This window comes from Equus przewalskii, chromosome 14 (assembly GCF_037783145.1).
Source record: "Equus przewalskii isolate Varuska chromosome 14, EquPr2, whole genome shotgun sequence".
Taxonomy (NCBI): Eukaryota; Metazoa; Chordata; class Mammalia; order Perissodactyla; family Equidae; genus Equus; species Equus przewalskii.
In genome coordinates this window covers 25690646-25716517 of record NC_091844.1, presented here as the reverse complement: position 1 = coordinate 25716517, position 25872 = coordinate 25690646, and the positions used below count along the sequence as shown (strand labels likewise).

The 25872-nt window shown below is 35.6% G+C and overlaps 1 protein-coding gene and 1 long non-coding RNA gene across 4 annotated transcripts in view; both read right to left on the bottom strand.

Annotated features, from left to right (window-relative positions):
• LRRTM4 (leucine rich repeat transmembrane neuronal 4) overlaps positions 1-25872 on the bottom strand; it is a 751667-nt gene that overhangs the window by 423367 nt on the left and 302428 nt on the right. The window lies entirely within an intron of this gene.
• Positions 767-25872, bottom strand: part of LOC139075722 (uncharacterized) — a 58858-nt gene continuing 33752 nt past the window's right edge. Inside the window, exon 2 of the long non-coding RNA XR_011526427.1 lies at positions 767-5341. This is a non-coding gene — a long non-coding RNA (uncharacterized lncRNA). The remainder of the gene's footprint in view (positions 5342-25872) is intronic.

Genomic DNA, 25872 nt, shown 5'->3' with positions numbered 1-25872 from the left:
CCAGTTTTAGGAGTGTTAGCAGCAATCTGCCTTAAGAATTTAATGTACAGCCTCTGAGAAACAAAAGGAGAGAAAATTGCACTTTTATGAATTTCTAAATTGCCATAGCTCACACTCAATGTTTATTTTATTTTAATACTACTGCCAAAGAGTTTTGCCGACTGAAATAAATTTAGCACTAATGAGCATATTTTGAAAGTTTAAAAACACAGTTTAATAAATGATTCAATGTAGTGTCTACAAAAATGACACTAGAAGGCCGAGGAGTCATTGAGCAGGAGGAAAACCATGAGGAAACAATGGAGCAAAAAATAAATAGGTGAAAGCATTTATGATTTTTACACTGGCAATTAATCAAAGAGTCTTGTTTCTTTTCAACATCACAAAGACAGGGTCGTACAATGACAAAGCTAGGTCAATTTAATTATAAACATGTCCCGGACTAGTTGCTTGATTAAATTAATCCAACAGGGCCTAGTATAAGTAGGTCTTACATATGTTTGTTCTTTTTTAAACTCTATTTCTCTCTTGCTTTACAGTGTTTTAAATAAAGATGACATATTGTGGTCTAACTAATTTTCACAGTTAAATTTATAAATTATTTTGCCCAATAATTATTGTCTTTTAAAATATAATTAGTATTTATAATAAGAATTCTTTAAAGGAATACATTTTCTAGGTTTTAAAATATGGTTGTACTTTCCAGTCTTTGTCTTATACATGTGGCTAAATTATTATTTTTTTCTTGAAAAATTATATAGGTCTATTTTGTTTTTTATTATTACTATTTAAATAGTAATTAATTTATCAGTACCATTTAGGGATCTTCAGGAAAAATAAAATATAGGAGTCATAGAGACATTATTATATATTATTAACTATAATATTAACTAGATTTTGAACTAGAATACAATTATAAACTCTTATAGCACAATGCAAGCCTGGGCAGAGAAAATCTGAAGAAACGGAGAATCAAAGAGACTTAGTTTTATGCTTGCGTTCCATTAACAGGTCTAAGATTTTAATAATAGTGGATGCTGTTCAAATCCATGATCTTTCCACCAAATTTCTTTTTTCCCACATGATAATTTTCTGTTTACATTGTTAAGTGCTATCTAAACTCTTTACTCCACTTCCTGTCCTCCTCTTCTCTCTTGAATCTGTTCCAATTTGTTTTTGTTCCATTTTGACAGAGAAGAGATGACCCATCCCAGACTGATCTCCTGCAGACTGTCACCCAGAATAGGGGTACGCTTTCTGCAAAACTCAATGGAAACTGGAGAGAGGCCCACGAATAAGGTATTCAGTCCTGGACATCCTCAAAGCTGAGATTCAGCTCACCTGATCATGCCAGAGGAGGGTCTGATGGTTTTCCAACTGCACATCCTGATGTGGGGAATCTTGCTGCTGGCTTTTTACATTACACAGCTTCGAGCTCAAGACATGGATGCTAGCCCACTGATCACCCCAGGGAAAGGGCTGGTGCTCCTCCCAACCATTAACGCTGAGTAAGCAGGATTGGGCTGAAGCCAAGGTTCTGTCAAAATGTATGTATTCTTGCTGTGTCCTGCCCTTGTTCATATCAGGAGAAGAGCTAGTGCTTCCTTAACGCTGCATAAAATTCCCAAAGCCAAGAGTCAGGCTCCCTCACTTGAAATCTGATGTCCATTCCTGCTAGATACTTGGAGTTTACCTTAGAATGAAAGTGCATCATGAGACCCAAGTACCTGCTACTTCTGTCTCCCTGAGTTATCTCCCAGTGAACGAGGGGGACTAGTTGATGTGCTCTTTGACTATTTGACCTTTCTCCCTTTTTAATGAAAATCCCCATGATCCAATAAAAAAAAGTGCTAGGCCATCTCCATGTTTCCAAATCAAATAATCACTACTCTATTCTAATATTACTCATCCTAATAGCAGAATTTGACAGTGTTGATCCTGTTCCCTCTCTCCTTTGAAGCTCTTTATTAACTAGTTTCTGGGTTACCACATTCTTGATTCTTTTCCTAACTTACTAGTAACTCCTCCTTATTCTCCTTTGCTTGATTACACTTGAATTCACGAATTGTAAAATTAAAGCATCCTAGCCTTTGGTCCTTCTATATACTTTGCTATACTCATTCCTCAGATGACCTCCTCTTGCTCCATGACTTTGAGTATCACTTGTAATCAGTGAGTAACAACTTTATACTTCTAGCTTCAATCTCTACTCTAAACTATGTATTCCTTTACCCAATTGACTTCTCAACTTTGTAAGAGAGTCATAAATAAATGAGTTCTAACCTTCTATTCTCTGCAAGGAAATTTTCACCTAGGCTACTAATTAGTACTTCAAGTTTAGTAAGTCCAAATTTGTCCACCTCTAAACTTACTTCTTCCTCAGTCTTCCCATCATCACTGAATAGTAACCACATTTTTCTGGATACTTACACTAATTGACTTGGTCTTCTTGACTTCCCTTTCCCTAATACTCCACATCCAAGCCATCTGCAAATTATGTTGACAATTCTTCTGAAATATATCTAGACTCCAACTTCTGCTCCCTACCTCCACTGCTCTGCCCACAGTCCAAGGCACCATCATCGCTTGCCTGGACTTAACAATAGCTTCCGAGCAATTTTTTGTGCTTCCACTTTTGCCCTTCTAATGAATGTTCTCCAGACAACAGCAGTAGAGCAACGGTTTTGAGTAGAGGATTGATGTCACCTTGCTGCATATATGTCATTAGTATCATGACTCTCCCCTGAATACCCAAGTACACATCTGCTCAGGGGTTTTGCACTAGATGTTTCTTCTGCCTGGAATGCTATTTTCCTAAATAGCTGAATGGCTGCTTTCTTATTTTCTCCAAATCTTTGCTCACATATCACCTTATCAGTGTCGCCTTTTAAAAAATTTCTCATAAAAAATATCACATCCTCAACAATAAATTTTTATTGACTCATCTTGTTTTATATTTCTTCATTGCATTTACCACCATTTGAAATACTATGTCTGTCTGTCTTCCCCAGAAAAATATACACTATAGGAGACAGGACTATTTTACTCTGGTCATTCCTCCAATTTTTTAGTGCCTAGGTCCCTGTTTGGCAGCTCATAAAAGTCACTCACTTTGAAGTTTTCAGTATTTTGCTGTAAATTTAGTTTCACAACAGAAGATTTTAATATAAAAGAGTCACACCCTATGCATTCATTCAACACATACACTAGGCAATCACACCATTATTAATCTATAACTAGTACTTATTCAATGTTATTAAATTATTCATCAAACATACTTTTAAACCCATATAAATATAATAGATTGTGCTAAATACTGTTGGGAATATACATATAAATAAGACACTATTGTTCTCTTTAAAACTACATAAATTGGTGAGCATCATCAGAGAGAAAAGAATATAAAGACAAAAGTCTAGGAATGCTCCAAAGTGCAAAATGATTCTTGATGGGCAAAGAAGAGTAATAGAAAGCTTTGTTTCACAGCTGGCAGTTGGACTCACTCTAAAAATAATTTAAACATAAAAAGCTTGAGAAGAATAGGTAATTCCATCACTTGCTAATTACATGGTCTTTGAAATTTTTTTTCCTTAAACTTTTACTGATGTTTTGTTTTTAACTCTCTGATATTTAGTCTTCTCGTCTATATAACAGGGAATTTTGTGCATATTAAATGAGGAAAATGTTCATAAAGCATATATATAGTGCCTGGCACATACTTAGTCCTCAATTATTACTATAAGAGTAAGGAAAACGTAGACTAAATGAACAGCATGAATGGTATAGCCATAGAATGGCAGAGATTATCTTTAATATACTTTTTTAAAATGAAATAGCTATTACTTTAATAACAAGGAAAAATAACACAGGCTATGATGAAAAGGTAGACAAAATAGTTTCTATTTTGTAATGGTCATTTTTGTATAGGACCAACATACTTGTTTTTCACTGTTCTTCACAGGATTTCCAATTAATTCCCCAAGATTTGCCAGATTTAGAAAATAAAAACACAAAGTTCTCAGTTAACTTTGAATTTAAGATAAACAAAAAATAATTTTCTGTACAAGTATGTCTCAAACATTACATGGGACATGCTCATGCTTTAAAATATTCAGTTTTTAACTGGACTTCATATTTAGCTGGGACACCTGAATTTAATCTGACAACCCTAAATACAATCCCTGCCTTTATTTTTACTTATTTTTGGTGAGGAAGATTGGCCCTGAGCTGACAACTGTTGCCAATCTTCCTCTTTTTGCTTAGGAAGATTGTCCCTGAGCTAACATCCATGCCAATCTTTCTCTATTTTATATGGGGGATGCTGCCACAGCGTGGCTTGATGAGTGGTGTGTAGGTCTGCGCCCAGGATCCAAACCTGTGAATCTCAGGCCACCAAAGCAGAGCATGTGAACTTAACAACTATGCCACCGGGCTGGCCCCTTGCTTTGTTTTTTAACTTAAACAGTATGCTGATAAAAAGGCTCATCAAACATACACACACAAAGACACACACACATACATGTGCATACACAAACAGAGGCCTTACATGCTGTGCTTGCCAGTTTCATGTATTGAGCTGGCAAGGACCAGCTCTGATGTACAACTGAAAGGGAACTCAGAAAACCAGAGATCTTAGAATGCAAATTAAGATCCATTGAAAACATAGAGCAGAGGTCTGCAAATCAAGTCTTGTGGGCTAAATCTCATCCATGGCATTTTTTGACACAGCCCGCAGGCTAAGAATGGTTTTAACATTTTTATATTTTAATTTATAAACAAAGAGTAATATCCAGATAGAGAATTTATGTGATCCACAAAGCTTAAAACATTTATTATCTGGTCCTTTATAGCGAACATTTGTCAACTTGTGAATACAGGAAGAAACTCATTCATCATTCATTCATTCAGGGAATAATTACTGAGAGCCAACTATGTCACAGGAACCCTGCTGGGTGCCCTCATGGAGCTTACAGTATAGTATGAAGAAAGGAAAAAGACATTTAATTAAACAAGCATTGAAATAAATCTATAAGCACTCGAATCTATATTAAAGTATAGAACATTACACAAACAAATGTTTCTAAAGTTAGGTATTTTGACTTTTTTATAATGCAAGCTAATAATTTAGCCCTGCCAAAAATGGAAATTTATTTTCTGATTTCTTTTTTATGTTTAGTAAGCTGGCACTTTAAATACTCGATTCAAAATTTACTTTTCATATACCTTTTGCTTTCCTTCAGAGTATTCCTTCGTTCAGAGTTTTCAAAGAAACTCTAGCAAAGCGATGTTACAACATCACCATGGAATGATCCTCATTATCTTCCAGGTCAACTTCTTTTATCTAAAATGCAAGTTTGGCAGGGCACATATTGAGTGGTAAAACATGAATGGGAGAAAACACTCAGGCAGACAGACGTGTCAAATCTACTCTGCTTATAAATGGGATAGTAGCTATCATTACCCAGTAGACTTCAGATCTGACCTTTGTCTTTACTCATCCCTAACACATTTCCCGAGTCATCTACTCTACTTATTTCTTTAAGATTTACTATTAAAGAGGAAGAATTGCTTATATAACATTAGCATTTCTGTCTAGGAACAGAATGTGAACCCTTAACTTCTACTTGATACATATCTTTCCATGTCATTCATGAACGGTGTGCTCTCCACAGAGCAAATCCAGAGAGTTGCTTCAGAGATTGATTCCAAATAGTGCCCTGTTTGGCTGGACTGGCCTCTTATGAGTCTCATGATTTTCTCTTGCATCTTTAGAACAAAGTCCGTCTTCCTTCCCCAGGCAACCAAGCCTAACTGTGCAGCCACAAGAGGATCTTACATGGCTGCTTTCATCTAACCTCTCACCCCATCAATGTGAACGGACTGAACTCTCCAATAAAAAGACACAGAGTGGCAAAATGGATTAAAGAACAAGATCCAACAATTTGTTGCCTCCAGGAAACACACCTCAGCCCCAAGGACAAACACAGACTCAGGGTAAAGGAGTGGAGGACAATACTTAAAGCAAACAGCAAGGGAAACAAAAGAAAGAATAAACAAATGGGACTTCATCAGATTAAAGAGCTTCTTCAAGGCAAATGAAAACAGGATTGAAACAAAATAACAACCCACTAACTGGGAAAAATATTTGCAAGTCATATATCTGAAAGGCTTAATATCCATAATATATAAAGAACTCTCGCAACTTAACCACAAAACATCAAACAACCCAATCAAAAAATGGGCTGGAGACATGAACAGACATTTCTCCAAAGAAGATATACTGATGGCCAATAGGCACATGAAAAATGCTCATCATCGCTGATCATCAGGGAAATGCAAATCAAAACTACACTAAGATATCACCTTACACCCGTTAGAATGACAAAAATATCTAAAACTAATAGCAACAAATGTTGGAGATGTTGCGGAGAAAAAGGAACCCTCATACACTGCTGGTGGGAATGCAAACTGGTGCAGCCACTATGGCAAACAGTATGGAGATTCCTCAAAAAACTAAAAATAGAACTACCATACGATCCAGCCATCCCACTACTGGGTATTTATCCAAAGAGCTTGAAGTCAGCAATCCCAAAAGTCCTGTGCACCCCAATGTTTATTGCAGCACTGTTTACAATAGCCAAGACGTGGAAGCAACCTAAGTGTCCATCAACAGACGAATGGATAAAGAAGATGTGGTACATATATACAATGGAATAGTACTCAGCTGCAAAACAGAACAAAATCATTCCATTTGCAATAACATGGATGGACCTTGAGAGAATTATGTTAAGTGAAATAAGCCAGCAAGAGAAAGATAATCTGTGTATGACTCCACTCATATGAGGAATTTAAAACTATGGACCAAGAACAGTTTAGTGGATACCAGGGGAAAGGTGGGGTGGGGGGTGAGCACAAAGGGTGAAGTGGTGCACCTACAACATGACTGACAAACACTAATGTACAATTGAAACTTCACAAGATTGTAACCTATCAATAACTCAATAAAAAAAAAGTTTTGTAAAGGCAACATGAATATACTGTCATAAACATTCAATAATTACATCTTAGGGTCTTATCCACTGCTAAATTAGGAATTTAACAGAAAAAATTAAAATGTGCTTAACATCAGTGGTTCTTCAAGGCACGGAATCCATCTACACTTTAAAATCATATTATTTTTCATAATATGTTTGCAGTTGAGTGAAAATGTTTTTTCTAAGTTCTGAGGTGAATTGTCAGAAGAATATGATGAACTCAATTATTTGCCTTTAGAAAGCACGGCAAAACTATTTCAAGCAAAAATCTTTAAAAGAAAATTAAATTTGTACAATATAGATAGAGAGAAAGATAAAGAGAGTGCATTGCTTGAAATTTTTGAGTTTTCTGAGGTGAAAATGGGTAGGAAGTCTACCTTTTGGCGGTCACAAATCTTATGACAAATTAACATCTTAGACTTACTCCTTTTGCAGAAATAAAATAGTGTTTATGAAGTACTCAGAGGCTTGGGCTTTGCTAAAAATGATTCAAAGGTTAAAATCTACCAATTTCCTCTCCTTTCTGTCCAATCTTTAATATTCTTTGGCATAGTCCTCGGTTGGAGACTGGTTTTAAAGCTACTTTTTGAAACAACCCATAACTAGGCCTCAGGGAGCCTCATCACCGTTACATGGGTTATAACAGAAAAGTAGAAATATTAAAGCTACGTCTATAAAATTCAGAGTTGATATTTCTTAACTTGTTTTCTTTATGAGTATAAATCCTGGAATATCTTGCAATCACACTTGTACCTATGCTTTTTTATTAATTTGATGCTTCTATTTATATTTATAATGTAATATTTTGCTCCTTTAATTTTCTATATCACAAATTCTATACTTCAAGTTTTCTCTATCTCAAATTCTCCATAGTTTGAAAATTTCAATGTTTTTGTTCACCCATAAATTCATATATAATTAGATTGCCTAATAATTAAGAACATTTTATTAAAAATGTTCTTTTGTAAATCAAAACCTCAGAGGATAGCTCATGTGCATGAAACTTGCCTGGTAACCATTTGATTTATTTATTTAAGACTATTTTCTGAGTTGCAGGTGTGTGCCAGCTATATACTATATGATGTATCTGATGACATATGGTCACATTTATTGAATTGGGTCATGGAAAAACAGATCATATAGAGGAGACGTATGTCCTTGTTGTTTCTGCCTCCCTCCATATTTCTAATGTTCTGTGCAGACCATTCAAAGGAAACTCAGCCCATATCCTATCCAACCAGGACAAAAGAAGAGCCCAAGGGGGCTCATTTAACTCTTTAGAAAAGACACTTCTCTCCTTAGCTCACAAAATCAAATCACTGTAATGATTCACACAATCTGTGACTACAGTTTGGATATGACCTCAGGTAGAATATGTATCTACAAGTGTGAAAAATATGACCTTGGTTGGTTTCATGCAAGGAAGTAGAATTAAAAAGCCAATATCTTCAAATAATTTTTCAATTATAATAGATTTAAGAATATCATGGTACATTTGCTGAAATTTGTTGATTCACATACTTACAGGACCATTTAGGATGATTAGAGCAGTCATCTTAATCTTGGCTCTGCATTAGAATGACCTAGGTAGATTTTAGTAAACACCCATGCCTGGGGCTCTGCTCAGACCATTAATTAAGAATCTCTGGAGGTTGGGACTTGAGCATCAGTATTTTTAGACAATGTCCCCTAGTGAATCCTATCCGCACCCAGGGTTGAACAACACAGCATTAGAGGCCATGCATGGTACTCAAGTTTCTGGAGTTCTCAACTGTAATTGTATATTAGATACACCTTCTTAGCTTTTGTTTTTGTTGTTTAGAGCCTGATGCAGGAGTTCTGCTGCCATTAAAGATTCAGAAATCTGTTAAAATCCTAACTCTCAACCTAACAACAAGAAAAATCATACAGGGGCCAGCTCCATGGCCGAGTGGTTAAGTTCGCGTGCTCTGCTGTGGCGGCCCAAGGTTCGGATCCTGGGCGCAGACATGGCACCGCTCGTCAGGCCACGTTGAGGCGGCGTCCCACATCCCACAACTAGAAGGACTTGCAACTAAAATATACAACTGTGTACAGGGGGCGTTTGGGGAGATAAAGCAGAAAAAAAAAAAAAAAGATTGGCAACAGTTGCTAGCCTAGGTGCCAATCTTTAAAAAAAAAAAAAAAGAAAAGAAAAACCATACAGACTACGAAAGTTTAAACTTTCTTAAACCCAGATTGCAGAGGTCACAAGGCAACAACATAGCCTGAAATTGAAGAACCAACTCCCACTGCTACCCAATGGAAATGGTTTGCAAGCACTGGCTAAATTATTGCAGAGCATGAGAAGATAAGACAGAGTGTCCTACTAGCAAGTAAGAAATATTCACACCAGAATTTTAATGAACTTCTCAAGGTTGAGCATGAGCCACAATGAGAGTGCAGAATCACTGGGAGCTATAGACACAAGGGAGTTTGCACTCACTCGAGGGTTCTTCTCCATGAATCTCCATCAAGTCCTCATGAATAAGATTTAGAACAGAATGGTAGACTGGAGAGAGCCTCATTCGGTGGGTAACTATGGAGGAGGGGACTGCTGCTAGGATAGGAAAGGCACAGAACTCCACTTAGACCCTTCTCTACTGTACAACAGCTCTAGAATGCCTGGTAAGGGGTAGCAAACCCTGTGGCCCCAGGGCATAGGTAAAAACCACTCTGTGATAGCTAATAGCAAAAGAAAAATAACCCTACCATTGGGGGTGGGGCAATTCTGAATCCAGAAGCTATACCAATACCATTGGCAGTTCCCTCACTTCGGAGGAGTGCAGGACATTTTCTCCTCAAAAATACCAAAGAAATAAGACAGAATTTGCTCCAGGAAGGAGGTACAGTAAGGGCAAGCAGAACTTCTAAGACAAAGACATACAGTGCCTGCCTAACACTGAATCTGGATCATGAAAACAGAGATCTGCCCGTGTTTCCCTGTGTCCTGCCACCCCAAAACCATGCTAACAAGCACAAAGTACCAAGAAATAACAGTGTACTTCTGGGAGAGCGTAAATTGTATGCAAACAGATCCAAGCAGAAGAAATATTAAAAACAAAGCAAGACATATTATATCCAAACTATTAGACATCTTATATTCAAACTGCTTAAAGCCAAAGGGAGTGAAATCTGTAGGAAGCCATTAAAAAATATTTATATATCATACACTGACTGAGGATGAAAGGCAAGAATTAGAGCTGACTTATGGTCAGAAACTAGGCGAAGCAGAAGGCAATAAAGTGACATGATTAAAATACTAAAACAAATAGAGAGTCAAAGCAGAATGATACACCCAGCAAAAATAATTTTTAAAATTAAAACAAATATATTTTAGACAAATCAATGCTAAGTAAATTCATTTCCAGCACACCGTCACTATAAGAAATGTTAAAGGAAATTCTTCAGACAGAAGGACTATAATACAGAGAAATGCGAAATAAAGAGCAAGCTCCAAAAATGTTCTAAATAAAGGTTAACAGAGAAGATGTTTTTATTCTTATTTTTAATCATTCTAAATACAATTGGCTGTCCAAATAAAAATAATAGTAATGCACTGTAGATTTATGCCCATGTAAAAGTAAAATATAGGACAATAACCATACAAAAAAAGAGAGGGATGAAATGTAAGTATACTGCTGGGCATACTTGTGCATACTGCATGAAATTGTATAATATTATTCAAATGTAGATTTTGATAAAGAAATAAATAAGAAGCCAATATTGCATCGGCTTTAAATGGAACAATAGTTAAAATGGAACCATAAAAAATATACCAAATCATTCTAGAAGTAGGCAGTAAAAGAAGGAAATTAGAACAAAGAACAGATGGAACAAATAGAAAACAACCAGCAATCCACTAGATTTTAAATCAACCATATCAACAGTATTAAATGTAAATGATCTAAATGAAGCAATTAAGAAAGAGGTTGTCAGACTGGATGAAAAAGCAAGACCCAACTATATGCTGTCCATAGAAAAGCCACTTTAAATATAAAGTTATAGATGGATTAAAAATGAAAGGATGGGAAAAAAGTATACCTCACAAACACTAATATAAAAGAAATCTTGAGTAGCTATAGTAACATTACAGGAATATCAACAGGGATAATGAAGGTCATTCCAGAATGATAAAGAGGTCAACACCTCTGGAAGATGCAATAATCCTAAACATTTTGCACCTGCTAACAGGACTTCATAATTCATAGAGCAAAAACTAATAGAAATGAAGGCAGATAAAAAATCCACAAATTGGGTTGGAGACTTCAATACTTCTCTCTCAGTAATTGATAGAATAAGTAGACAGAAGATCAGTACAAATAGAGAAAATCTGGAGAACACTATTTGTTCTTCAATATATTAAGTCAATTTATTTGACTTAATTGACATTTATAGAATAATCCACTGAACAGCAGCAGAAGACATATTCTTTTCCAGTGCACACGGACCATTATTGTGTGGAGGTGAAGTATAAGGTAAAGCTCTGGAAGATGCTATTTCATCTTTCGGTGTGCACAACTACAAGTCCCAGATGGAAGGACTAGGGGTTAATTGATGGTTAACGTGATGGTTAATTTTATGTCAACTTGACTGGGCTAAGGGATGCCCAGAGAGCTGCTAAAATATTATTTCTCATTTCCGGATGTTTCTGTGAGAGTGTCTCCAGAAGAGATTAGTTTTTGAATCAGTAGTCTGAGTAAAGATCACCCTCACCAATGCAAGTGGGCATCATCCAATCTGGTGAGGGCCTAAACAAAAAGTCAGAGGAAGGGTGAATTCGCTCTCTCTGCTTGAGCTGAGACATTCATCTCCTCTCCTCTCGGACATAAGCATCCCTGGTTCAAAGGATTTCAGACTCAGACTATGACATACACCATTGGCCCCTGATTGACCATATGTGCAAGAGTTCATTTTGGGGCTTTTTATTCGGTTCCATTGGTCTATAAGTCTATCTTTACACCAGTAGCACACTGCTTTGATTATTGTAACTTTATAATAAGTTTGGAATTCCGGAAGTATGGATACCAGTTGCAGAACAATGTGATGGTACTTAACACTACTGAGCTATACACTTAAAACTGGTTAAATGGTAAATTTTATGTTGTATGCATTTTACTATGATTAAAAATTTATTTTAAGAAAGTGACAATTGATATCACAGCCTTTGAAATAAAGTATTTACATCACTTTTCAATTTTGTTCAATAGTATTTTAAGGTTATCATCCATAACAGATACCCATATCTAGATGTTTTAAAAGAAATTTGCAAGAAGGACCAGAATGGGAACAAACATATGGGGAGATTGGTAGAGACCTAACTATAGATGTTACAGTAGGCAGTTGCTGAAATGACTCCAATTATGCCCTCCATCCTGATATTCATGCCTTTATATGATCCTCTCTCCTTGAAGGTGGGCCAGATCTAGATGCTCACAATTAATAGTATATGGCAAAAGTAATAGGAAGGCATTTTTAAGATTAGGTCACAAACACTGTAATTTCCTCGGTGTTCTCATTCTCTCTCACAGCCTCTCTTCTCTCTCTCTCTTTCTGCCTCTCCTCACTTGCACACTCCGATGAAGTAAGCTGCAATATTTTTGTGTATGTGTGAGGAAGATTGGCCCTGAGCTAACATCTGTGCCAATTCCTCTACTTTATATGTGGGACACTGCCACACCATGGCTTGATAAGTGGTGTGTAGGTCCATGACCAGGATCCAAACTCATGAACTCCGGGCCACTGAAGCAGAGTGCATGAACTTAGCCACAATGTCACCAGGCCAGCCCCTAAGTTGCAATATTTTTAATTGCTCTATGAAGAAGCCCACAAAGAATTGAAGGAGGACTTTGGCCAGTAGCCAGCAAAGAATTAAGGCCCTCAGCCCAAGATACAAATCTTGCCAACGTCCACATGAGTAACCATGGAAGTGAATTCTTTCTCAGTGGAGCCTTGCTATGACCCTTACCTTGGCCATTACCTTGACTGAACTCTTATGAGAGGCCCAGAAACCCAGAGGACCTAGTCAAGCCAAGCTCCGATTCCTGATCCATCTAAATTGTGAGATTATGGTTTTTCAAGCCACTAAATTTTGGGGGTTTTTTTACACCAAAATAGTTAATTATTATATGATAAATGCCATTGAATGAGACAGAAATAAAAAGTGCTAAGGGATTATGAGAAAGTTCAAAGAAGGCAATAATCTCCAAGGGTAAGGAGACAGGCAGAAATAATTTCCTAAAAGGTGGAATTCGGTGTGTTCCTAAGGTTAGAAATTATTGATGTTCAGAATTAAGATTTGTTTAGGGGAAACAAAAACCAACTACACTTATTTTAAACACATTTTTGTCATAGCTTCTAGTGTCACCATGGGTTAGTCTACACTATTTCTTCGTCAAGTGAACTAGCTCTCAATTCAGCTTATGAGATAATTTTTGCATTAACACATAATGTCTGTTTTGGGGGTTTTTAAGCTGTGGAATGGGAAGGAATGAAAGAGATTAAAGTGGCTTTCTCAATCATTAGTAGAGATATCCGTTTCCAGTTTCCAAATGAACACTGGAGCTGTGAAGTAACATTTGGATTGCATGGATTTTATCCCTGGAACCTCACAAGAGAAAATTGGTCCTTGCTACTTGCCAAGAATCTACGTGGGTCAACCACATAACATGGTCAGCCAGTTCCATTAATCTTAAATGCCACTAAATTCTCTGCAAATCCTTAGCTCAATTCTTTATCTTCTCTGGGTTTTTCCAATGCCTAGTTTGAGTAGTCACCTTTAGAGCTGAGTAGGCAAAGCTCCCTTTAGTTTGAAATATGTGTGATGCAAGATAGAAACATTTAAAAGTGACAAAACAAATTATTTCACTAGACTCAGTGGCTCATCAACAGTTTATATTCTACAATCTAATTGCTCAGCAATTAAAAAAATCTCCATCTGAATGTGCTTTCTAATCACTGTTTCCCCATAAAGTGGGAATTAGGCAAGGTACTTCACAGGCTCCATAATATGGTCAGTACGATGGGAGGACTCAGAAGTCATAGGTCCAAATCTGCTGCCATTTCTCCCATATATACATACTACAACGACAAATAAGTGAATCAGTATATAAATGAACAGCATTGAGTACCTGTGCTATTCAAAATTGCCATGTGTGACTATTAACATTTAAATTAACATACAATTAAATATTTCACTCCTCAGTCACACTAAATATTTTAAGTGCTCAACAGCCCCGTGAGTCCAGTGGCTAGTGAACCGGACAGCACGGGCACAGAGCATTCCCATCGCCACCGACCGTTCTACTCTACAAAGCTTCTTCAACCATCGCCCTTTTTGGTTTTCCCGGCTTTAAAATGAAGATGAAAATTCCTGCCTACCTCACAATATAGATGGGGTGATCCAATATAATGGATATAAAAGCTCTTTACAGACATAATGGCATATTATTATCATCATCACTGTTTCCGTTGTCATGATTTATTTTTTATCAATGACAATATCATACCTCTGGATGAAATTATAGGACTATTCTCACAGGCAAACATACCAGCTTATGTAAAAGTATTTGCAAAATGTGATGTTTTAGACCTACATTCATAAATCACTATTTTAAAATATTTTTAAAATCAAAAATTCACTATTGTAATCAATGCAATTTTTATTTCATTTTGTAAATAAACATCCTTCTAGTAGGGTGAGATTTTGAAAAATTATATTGATTGGTGTGCACATAACATTTTGATTAACGAAAGTGCAGAAGTGTGCCACATATTGTTTTTAAAAATCTGATAATAAGCACTTAAAATATGTTTTAAATTAATAAATCATTTAAAATTAATGAAACGTTAGCAGTAACTAAAATAAAAAGAAAATATAACTTCACAAGGGGAAAGTAATATACAATGTACAAACTTGAGCAGCTGTAATTCCTAGGCACTTAAAACTTGATATAGGTGAACCGAGTGATCACAAAATCGCATCAGTAGATGACTTATTGAAACATTTCCTTTTTCTTTCTATTTAGAGTTCTGAAAAATCTTCCCTGTGTTTTCTAGTTTCTAGCAATGGTGTCTTTTAGACAGGCATTTTAAAAATAATAGGTCTATTTGTTCTTCACATACAGCTCTCAGAACAGAACTACTTTGCAGAATCCATTGCTGTTTTGAAGATCCTGTGTCTGAAAGTTATAAACCACCTAGTAACTCCATGTGGGCTCTGGTTTTTCATAACTTAGGTGCTCACCACATCTCCCAGTGCTCTCATTTCTCTGCCAACATGTTGGGATTGTTAAGAAGTTGGAGAGAAAATTTTGAGTGACACAAAAATGTGAGAATGAGGTATTCTTCCAATATGTGCATGAGTAATGTTAAGGAAAATCTATTAGGCTTACGTCTGTAAATAAGAATGTTGTCCACTGGAGGCCTGCGTGGTGGTGTAGCGGTTAAGTGTGCGCACTCCATTTTGGCTGCCCAGGGTTCACTACACACTGCACATCAAGCCGTGCTGTGGCCGTGTCCCACATACAAAATGGAGGAGGATTGGCACAGATGTTAGCTCAGAGACAATCTTCCTCAAACAAAAAGAGGAAGAATGGTAACAGATGTTAGCTCAAGGCCAATCTCCCTCACCAAAAAAAAAGAGAGAGAGTATGTTGCCCACAAAAATTGATATTAATTAATATTTTGAAAGTATGCTTTTAGGTTTAGTACTTCCTATAGAAGCAATTGGTCATTTTACTACGATAGTATTTAAATTAATTATAAATTAACAATATTAATACATTAATTAAATTTATATATTAATATATGAGTTACATTAATATATATTAACATAATATAAATTAATATAATATGATACATAATATTAATTGTACCTACTATATCAATATGTTATTGGTATATTATTTTAACTTTGGAGACTGTTTTATTTTGAAATTCGGTTGTCCTAGGGCACCAGAAATGACTGTCATTGGATAGTCAAAAACAATTTTTGAAAATTGAAACATTTTATGTATACACATTAAGTAAAAATATATATTCATATATGAATTTATATATACATAAGTTTTAGGTGTTTTTATAAATTACAAAAATATAGATATAGGCAATCATTTGCAAAATAAAACATGGACACAAAAGAAGTGCGTATATTTAATTTGCAAATTAAAATATGAACCAAAATCAGTGTATATTTATATAGTTGCAAAGAAAAGCATGGGCATAAAATATTGATACCAAATAAAGATAATTTTTATAAACCCCTATCCAACTGGAATGAAAATAATTAATTTCTATGCCACCAAAACTTCATAGAAAATCAATTCCCAGTACCATTGGAGCCTGAAAGCCTTGAAGTAAACTAGAACACCAAACTTTATGTCACTCTAGCTGTCTAAGAACTATTAATAGGACATCACAAGTAATATTGAAATTATAGATACATTTAACAGGGAATGGAATAATCCAAGGTGAAAAGTTTGATGTACTGTTTTGGTTTATCTGAACAGCCAAAGAAACAAGCCCCCTTTTCAATTTTGTATTACTATAATTTTACTATCGTAGTGTATACCTAGTAAAAACAATTTCTCTATATTCTGAAGAAATCATAAATTCTATAGGATCCCAGTTAGCAAAAAGTAGATTTAAAAAAAAAAAACAAATCTATCAAAGTTTTTCAAAAAGATAAAAGCTTAAGCAGATGGATTTAAATTCTAGTTCTCGCCAACATTCCCACTGAAATGATGGAAGGCATAGATCCCGTATGGCAGGATAATATTTGTATTTTGTCCTTATGTGTTTACCCTTCTCCTCCCATTTCTAGAAAGTACCTGGGATTTTTTTTTCCCCCACAGATTTTGGATGACCAGACAAAAGCAAAAGTACTTCCTGTTTTTCTGTGCAATTTTAAGCTCTGCAAAGAGGACTCCTATGATGTCCAGGGAAATGGAGGAAGAAGGAGAATTAAGAAGCAGCTCGCTAGATAAGAACTAAGTGTGAGAGGGGGCTGACTAATCTCTGTTCTTGGGAACGCATAGCACCCCAGGGAGAAGGCAAGACCTCAGGGGAACCCCATATCAGGCATATATCTTGACCTTGCTGTGTGTGAGGCACTGTTCCAAGAACTTTGCCTGCACTTATTCATTCAATCCTTACAAAATTCCTTTGAGATCAGGTATTAGAATTTACGTTTTACAGAAGAAAAAACTGAGGCCAAGAGGTTATATGATAGGCAATGGCACACAGCTAGTAGTAGAGATGGTATGTGACTCCGAACTGCTTGGCTCCACCACCTGTGCATTCAGCCACTACACTCTTTTGCTTCTCATGGCTGCATGGGCTTCTAGGCTTCACCTCCATGGTATCTTCTTGGCAAATCCCTCACTGTCATGGCACTAAATAAAGCCCAAGGAGAGTTTGTCTCTTTAAGGGTGATGATATTTGAGTGCATGGTGATTGTTAGAGAATGAGAATTTCTGAAATTGAATTTTCTACCAGCTTTGTAGAATGGGGGCCCAGAGGCATAATTAAGTTAATTTAAAACCAAATTTTAAAAATATCAATATTCCCACACACTATCAGACAGATAAAAGTATGCAAGAAACTTTGAGGACTTGAGGCAAGCTATAAGACAGAAAGAACGAGACCAAATGAAAGGCCAACAAATTCACCATTTACCAAATTCAAGACAACCGTTGACCTGAAATATGTGGAGGAGATTCCAACAGATCCGCATTCTTGTTCCAGAATATCTGGGATCAGAGATAGGGAAGCTGCTAGAGCAGCGGGGAGGTGTAAATCTTGATCCAACTGTGGCCCTGGGGAAGGTCACAAATGCCTGAGATCACACAGAGTGGGGATCCTGTGTTGGCATATATTACTCCTTGCTTATACTTGGGGCAGTTTGACTTGCTAAGCAAAGAGGTTTGATTTTTTTGTTTGTTTTTCTAATAAATAAGGTCAAATGAGTCTCTGAGAGAAAAGGAACAGTGCCCTAACCAACTTCTAGGGGCTCAACAAAAATGGAGACAGAACCATGTCATGCTTACTATCATGGTTATCTAGCTTCCTCCCTAAGTCTTCAGATTTGAAGGTCTCTAAACTGGAACAGAGAATTCAAGTGAGTATGAATGTTTTGCTTCCTACCTCATTTTGGTGTAATCCATTCAAACCAAAAATCTGAGATGACCCTCCTGAAATTTTCATGAAGCACAAGCACAATGGGTTAGCAAGGAAAAAACCATCACGGAAACTAAAAGGAGAAGGAGTCATAAGGAAGGAAAGAATTGGGAACAAGAAAACAAACGTTACCCACATGCTGCATGGAAACATCCCTGGCTTTCTTTTGGTGGTGGTGGGGAGTGGCTTAAACAGAAGTCCTTCTGTGCCTGATTCTACTCCCCTCCCCACCAATCTCGTAGCTTTCGGAAGTCCAAGGGTTCCCCAAGAATCTATGCCAACGCTAAAGAGATTACATACTTCTTGCTTTCTCTGTCTCTTGCATTACTTAATGGCCCTAATATATTGGCCCTAACATAAAACATGACATTTAGTACTTCCATTTTCAAACAAACAAACAAAAATTAATCACGCTGATTCACCAAATATCCACATGCTGAAAATGTGCTGAAGCTCCACCAGGGGAGTCAGGATGAGTGCCTGAGAACTTTCCAGGATCTCTTTGATTCTCTCCACTTCTCCTCTCACACATTACAATTCAGCAATCATTCTCGGTTTCCTAAGCATTCCCTTAGCTTCTCATCCACAAACAAAATATTTTTCCAATAGTGTTTTCTCTCTAAGAGGAATTCTTGCGCCAGCTGTTCAGAAAAACGAATGTTTCACCTCAGATGAAAAACATGATAACTGATGTAAAAACTGTAATAGAGGGAGTGTACAGAATGCTGGATACTGTGGAAACCCAAATGAGTAAATTAGATGTCAATTTTAAGAAATCTTTCACAAAATGCCTAAGAAAAAGGAAAAGAGAACATAAATTATGACAGCAAGGAAGGCACACGAAATGTACCCAGAAATACAATTAGTAGTCCAGATTGCGGTCAAGAACAAGATGAAAATCAGCCATCAAGAAGTAATAAAATGAATCTTTCTGAGATGAAGGAACACTTGAGTCTGGAGATCAAGACGGTTTAAAAACGACCATGCAGCATAAATACATAGACAGCCTTAACTTTCTACTTATCTCTGTAGCTAGTCTTAAATGTCAAAGATAAAGAAAACAAACAAAATTCTCTAAGTATTTTCAGAGGAGCAAACACAAATCCAATTCACAGTGAAACAACATTTTATGTTAATGGCAGACTTTTCTCCTGAATTAATAATGCCAGAGAGCTAGAAAACAATTGGATCCACACAATTTAGGGAAGAGGGACATACATATAAATATACATATATTTCTATACCTATGAGTAAGTATATATACATATGTATTTATTTTTAATCTTTTCATCTGTAATACATAAATCATGGCACCAAACAACGTTGCCAGAAATATAATAGTTTCAAAATGCAATGTAACCTAAAAAAAAACCTCCTAAATATGTACACCAGATGACTAAGAAATTAATCACATAAAACATTGGAATAAATAAAGCTAAAATAAACATGCAAAGATTTCAGTTTCCTAAAAGATGAAGCAGAGATAATTCTCCACTCTTCCTGCCAACTGCAAAGAAAAACACTAGAGAGGAGAAGGCTGACTAGTGAGGGAGTTTGGCAGGCAGGGTATGACCCAGGAGTAAGTCCTGTGGGTTTTCTTTTTTCTTCATATATGTCAGACTTGCTACTGCAAAAACCAGTAATCTGGAAACACCAAAGGGCATCGACAAAAAAAAAAAAAAAAGAAAAGAACCCTAACAAAAGCCTGCACCTCTCTAGTGTGACCAGAAAAGAGGCACTCTAGAAAGATAGAAAACTTTCAGAAAACAGCTACTTAACTCTATCCAAACACCACAGAAACAAGTGGCCCCATTTCCACCCACACCAGCAAATGCCCAGGGTGGAACCTAGATTTACACTCTCTACTGGTTATGAAAAGTTGCCTAACCTTTCTCTCAGTGAGGGTGGACAAAGAAGTATGAGTGATGAGCCAGGACTTTCATCCTTGAAGAGTGAGTGATGACTAAGCCGCCTTTCCCACTTTGGTGTCAGTGGAAACCATGTGAGAATCCTGCACTTCCATCCCCACCTGACAGTAACAAGGTAACCCGCTCCTTACTCTTGACTGAGGTGGTGTCAGAGGGGGCCTAGTGGAGAGTCAGGACTTTATCACTACTCAGTAGTAAAGAGAAGTCGCTCCTCCACTTGTGTCAAAGGAGGCTGAGTGGGGAATCTGGACTTTCACCGTAACCTGGCACTAATGAGTGGCCAGAGCAACGTCAGAGAAGACCAACTAAAATAAGATTTAAATGAGACCCAGAGTCTCATGCATAGCCCCTCAAATATCCAGAGTATAATAAAAAAATCTTTTGACATACCAAGAACCAGGAATATTTCAACTTGAATGAGAAAAAGTAACCAGAGATACCAATACCTAGATGATCCAGATGATAGAAATATCTATTGAAAAGAGTTTTAAATCCCACATCATAAGAATGCTTCTATGAGCAGTTATAAACATATTTGATGTAAATTTACAAAGAAAGAAAATCTCAGCAAAGAAATAGAAGATATAAAGTAGAACAATGAAGAGAGAACAATAGAAATTATGCAAATAGAACAGAAAGAAAACAATCTAGAAAAATAACACAAAAACAGAGCCTCAAGGATCTCTGGAAGTATTACAAAAGATCTAATACTTGTGTTATCAGAGTCTAAGTAGGCGGACAAAGGGGTAGAGCTGGGAGAAGTATTCAAAGAAATATATTCAAAGAATAAAATTGGCAAAAGACACAAACTTACGGATTCAAGAAACTGAGCAAATCCCAAACAGGATAAACCCAAAGAAATTCATGTCCAGGCTTATAATAGTTAACTTCTGAAAACTAAAGAAAAATGAAAATTTTAAAAACAGACAAAGAGAAACAACATCTTATCAGAGCAGAAAAATTTTCTAATAGTTAATTTCTCAACAGAATTCACTGAGGCCAAAGAAAGAGGCATGTTTTTAAGCGCTTATGCAGAAAAACTATCATTGCAGAATCTATAGCCAACAAAAATCTCCTTCGAGGGGAAATCAAGACAGGCTCAGATGATGGAAAATAAAACAAAAGAAGCAAAAGAGAAAAACAAAAGAGAATTGTTGCCAGACAACTTACCCTAAAAGAATGGCTTAAGAAAGGTAGCCAATTAGAAAAAAAATGAAAAACACCCCACAAATTTTGGAACATCAGGAAGGAAGAAAAAACAACAGAAAGCAAAACTATGGGGAAACATAATAGACTTTCCTCCTCCTATTGAGTTTTCTAAATTATATCAGATGATTGCAGCAAGAATTATAACACTGTCTATTGTACTTCTCATGAATGCACCAGAAATATTTAAGACCATTATATTATAATTGAGGGAAGGTGGAGTGATATAAAAAGAGAAAAGTTTTCTATGCTTTACTTAAACTGGTAACACGTTGACACCAGCAGACTAAGTTATTTATACATAATGTAATATCTAGAGCTAATATACAAAAATTCTACACAAAAAATACACTTAAAGGCAGGATAGACAAATTAAAACAGAATTCTAAACAATGTTCAAATAACCCATAGGAAGAGAAGAAAAGAAAACAGAAATGAAAAACGGAGAGAACAAACAGAAAACAAAAAATAAAATGAGTCATAAGCCCTGACACATCAGTAATCACATTATGTGTAAATGATCCAAATATAACAATTAAAAGACAAAGATTGAAAGAGCCAATAAAAATATATGATGCCATTATATGCTGTCTACAAGAAGCTCACTTAAAATATAATAATATATACAGGTTGAAAGTGAAAGTATTTATAAAGAATATGCAAATAACCAATAGAAGGCAGGGGAGGATATATTAATGTATCAGACAAAGTAGATTTCACAGCAAAGAAAATTACCAGGAACAAAGTGAGTCATTGCATAGTGACAAAAGGGTCAATCTGCCAATAAGACAGTGACACTAAGTGTGTATTTAGTTTTACTAAACAGCAGACTGCAAAATATGTGAAGCAAAACTGACAGATTGAAAGGAGAAATAGACAAATCCATATTTATAGTTAACCTTTGCACACCCATCTCTGCAGCCGTGATAGACAACTGGACAGAAAATTAGCAAGAATGTAAAATAACTCAACATCATAATTAACCAACAGGATCTAATACACTTTTATAGGATATTCCACCTAACAACAGTAGATGACACATTATGTCCACAGAACACATAACACAAAAAGACCATATCTTAAACCATGAAATAAACTCAAAATGTTAAAAAGAATTGAAATCATACAGGGTATATTCTCTGACCATAATGTCATCAGAGTAGAAATAAATAACAGAGCAATAACAGAACAATCTCAAAACACTTGGAAATTAAACACTGCACTTCTAAATAATCCCTGGGTCGAAGAAGAGCCTCAAAAGAAATAAAAAAATATTCATTTAACAGAATGAAAATGAAATTACAACATACCAATATATGTGAGATGCAGCTCGAGTAGCAATAAAGGGAAATTTATATCACTAAATGCTTACATTAACAAAAAAGAAAAGCCTCAAATGAAAAATCTAGCCTCCCACATTAAGGAACTAGAAAAATAAGAGCAAAAATAAACCCAAGGCATGTAGAAAGAAGCAAATAAACACAAGCAGAAATCAGTGAAGTGAAAAAACAGAAAAACCATGGAGAAAATCAATGTAACAAAATCTGGTTCTTTGATAAGTTTGATAAAATTGACAAACCTCTAGCACAACAGATGAGAAAAAAAGAGAAGCTATCAATGACATGAATGAAATAAGTGATATCTCTATAGTCTCTACAGACATCAAAGTGATAATAAGGGAATAATGCAAAAAACGCTGCAAAAATTAATTTGACAACATAGATAAAATAGCCCAATTGTAGTACACCTCAGCCAACATGAATTGACAATGTAAATAGCCCCATAACTATTAAGGAACTGAATTGTTTCTTTAACAAATTCTGAAAAAAAAATCTCTAGATTCAAAAGTTTTCATTGGAAAATTATACCAAACATTTGAATAAGAATTAACAATTTTAAACAAGCTTTCCTAAAAAATAAAAAATCCAGATGACAAAGACTGTAGAGAGAAAGCAAGAAGGAAACTATAGGTCAATATTTCTCATAAATATAGACACACAAATCCTTGACCATGTATTAGCAAAAAGAATTCAGAAATATGTGAAAGACTTTTACACCGTGACTAACTGGAGTTTATTCCAGGAATACAAGGCTGGATCAATATTAAAAAATCAAGAAATGTAACCTATCATATTAATAGGCTAAGAAAGAAAAATTACACAATTTAATAACTGATACAGAAAAAATATTTGGCAAATTTCAACATCCAATCACAACATAAATTCTCAGAAAACTAGGAGTAGAGGGACTTCTCCAACTTGATAAAAAAAATATCTATAGCTAACACCATACTTAATGGGGAAAGACTAAAGGGTTTTTCCTTAAGATTAGGAATAAAGCAAGGCTATGCAATCTCACCATTGCTATTCAACATAAAATTGGAAGTTCCAGCCGACAGGATATGGTAAGAAAAGGAAATAAAGGCATACAGATTGAAAAGAAAATGATTCCTATTTACAGATAGCTTGATTGTCTATGTAGAAAATCCAAAAAAACTACCCAAAAAACCCCATTTTGGCATTTGTGAGTGAGTTGAGAAATGTCAGAGTACAAGATAAACATAAAAATATCAGTTGCATTCTATATGCTGGCAGTGAACATATGAAAATCAAACTTAAAAATACAATACCAGTTATAACCCCTCAAAGAAGAGAAATAAGTATATATCTCATAAAATATGTATAACTCCTGTATGTTGTAAATTACAAAATGATCATGAAATCAAAGAAGGTCTAAACAAATGGAAAGATGTAACATGGTCAGGAATTCGAAGACTCAACATAAGAAAGACATCAATTCTCCATAAATTGACATCCAGAGTCAACATGATTTCTATCAAAATCCTAGCAAGATACTTTGCAGGCAGATATATGGAAAATCAAAAGAAATAAAATAGCTATAAAATTTCTGAAAAATGTAATAAAATTGTAGGATTCGTCAGTCTACCTCATTTTAAGACTTATTATAAATCCATAGTAGTCAGGACTGTGTGATATTAGATAGACATATAGATCAATAGAAGAGGATACAGAGTCCAGTAACAGACCCACAGAAGTACAGCCAGCAGATTTTTGACAGAGAGACAAAAGAAATTCAATGAAGGAAGAATTATCTTTCAACAAATTGTGCTAGAGCGATATTGATACCCACAGGCAAAAAAAATTAACCTCAGCTTAAACTTCAAAACTTATACAAAATTTAACTCAAAATGGACTGTAGGTCTAAATAAAACCAAAAAACTACAAAACTTTTTGAAAACATAGGAGAAAATCTTTGAGCCTTCAGCCTGGGTGAAGAGTTCATAAACATGACACCAAAAAGACATCCATAAAAGAGAAAAGAAAAGATAAATTGGATTTCATGAAAATTAAAACTTTTGCCTTGTGAAAGACCCTGTAAAGAAAATGAAAAAAATACTTTATAGACTGGGAGAAAACACTTGCAAATCACATATCTGATAAAGGACTTAGATTGAGAATTTATAATGAGCTCATAAAACTCAACAGGAAAAACAACAAAGTAGAAAACGGGCAAGAGACATTTCATTGAAGAGGATACATGAGTGGCACATAAGTTTGTGAGACGACATTCAATATCAACAGTCACTAGGAAAATGCAAATTAAGACCACAATGGGATATCACTACACATCTATTAGAACAACTAAAATCAAAAATAGTGACAACGCCAAATGCCAGTGAGGATGTGAAGAAACTCAATTTCTCACATGTCTTCGGTGGGAATGTAAAATAGAAGAGTCACTATGAAAAATAACTTGGCAGTTTCTTAAAAAACTAAAGCATACATTACCATAAAACAGATCAATTGCACTTCTGGAAATGTATCCCAGAGAAATAAAAACTTATATCCACACAAAAACCCACACATGATTTTTCACACCAATTTTATTTCTAATAGCCAAAACTAGAAGCAACAAAATTGTTACTTAACACATGAATGCTTAAACAAAGTGTTGTATCTCCATATCACGGAACATTAGTAACCATTAAAAAGGAACAAAATATCAATACATGCAGCAATGTGGATGGTTCTCAAGGGCATTGTGCTGAGGGAAAAAAGCCAGTCCCTCAGGGTCACATACTGTATGTTCCATTTATACAATATTCTCAAAATGACAAAGTTATACAGATGGAGAACTGATCAATGCTCGCCAGGGTTTAGGAATAGTGAGGAGTAAGGGATCTGGGCACCACCACAAAGAAGTAGCACAATGATGATCTTTACGGTGATGAAGTAGTTTTGTATCTTGATTGTGTATTGCACTGGTGGTTTCATCAATACACATATGTCATAAAATGATAGAACTATATTCACATTTTATGGTACTATCAGTTTCCTGGTTTTGCTATAAACCGGTAGCAAACCAGAGAACCAGTACTATAGCAATGTAAGATGTAACCTACGGAGGAAACTGAGTGAATGGCACCTGAAAACACTCTGTGCAATTTCCTGTGACTCTATAATTATTTCCGAATAAGAAGTCAGCAA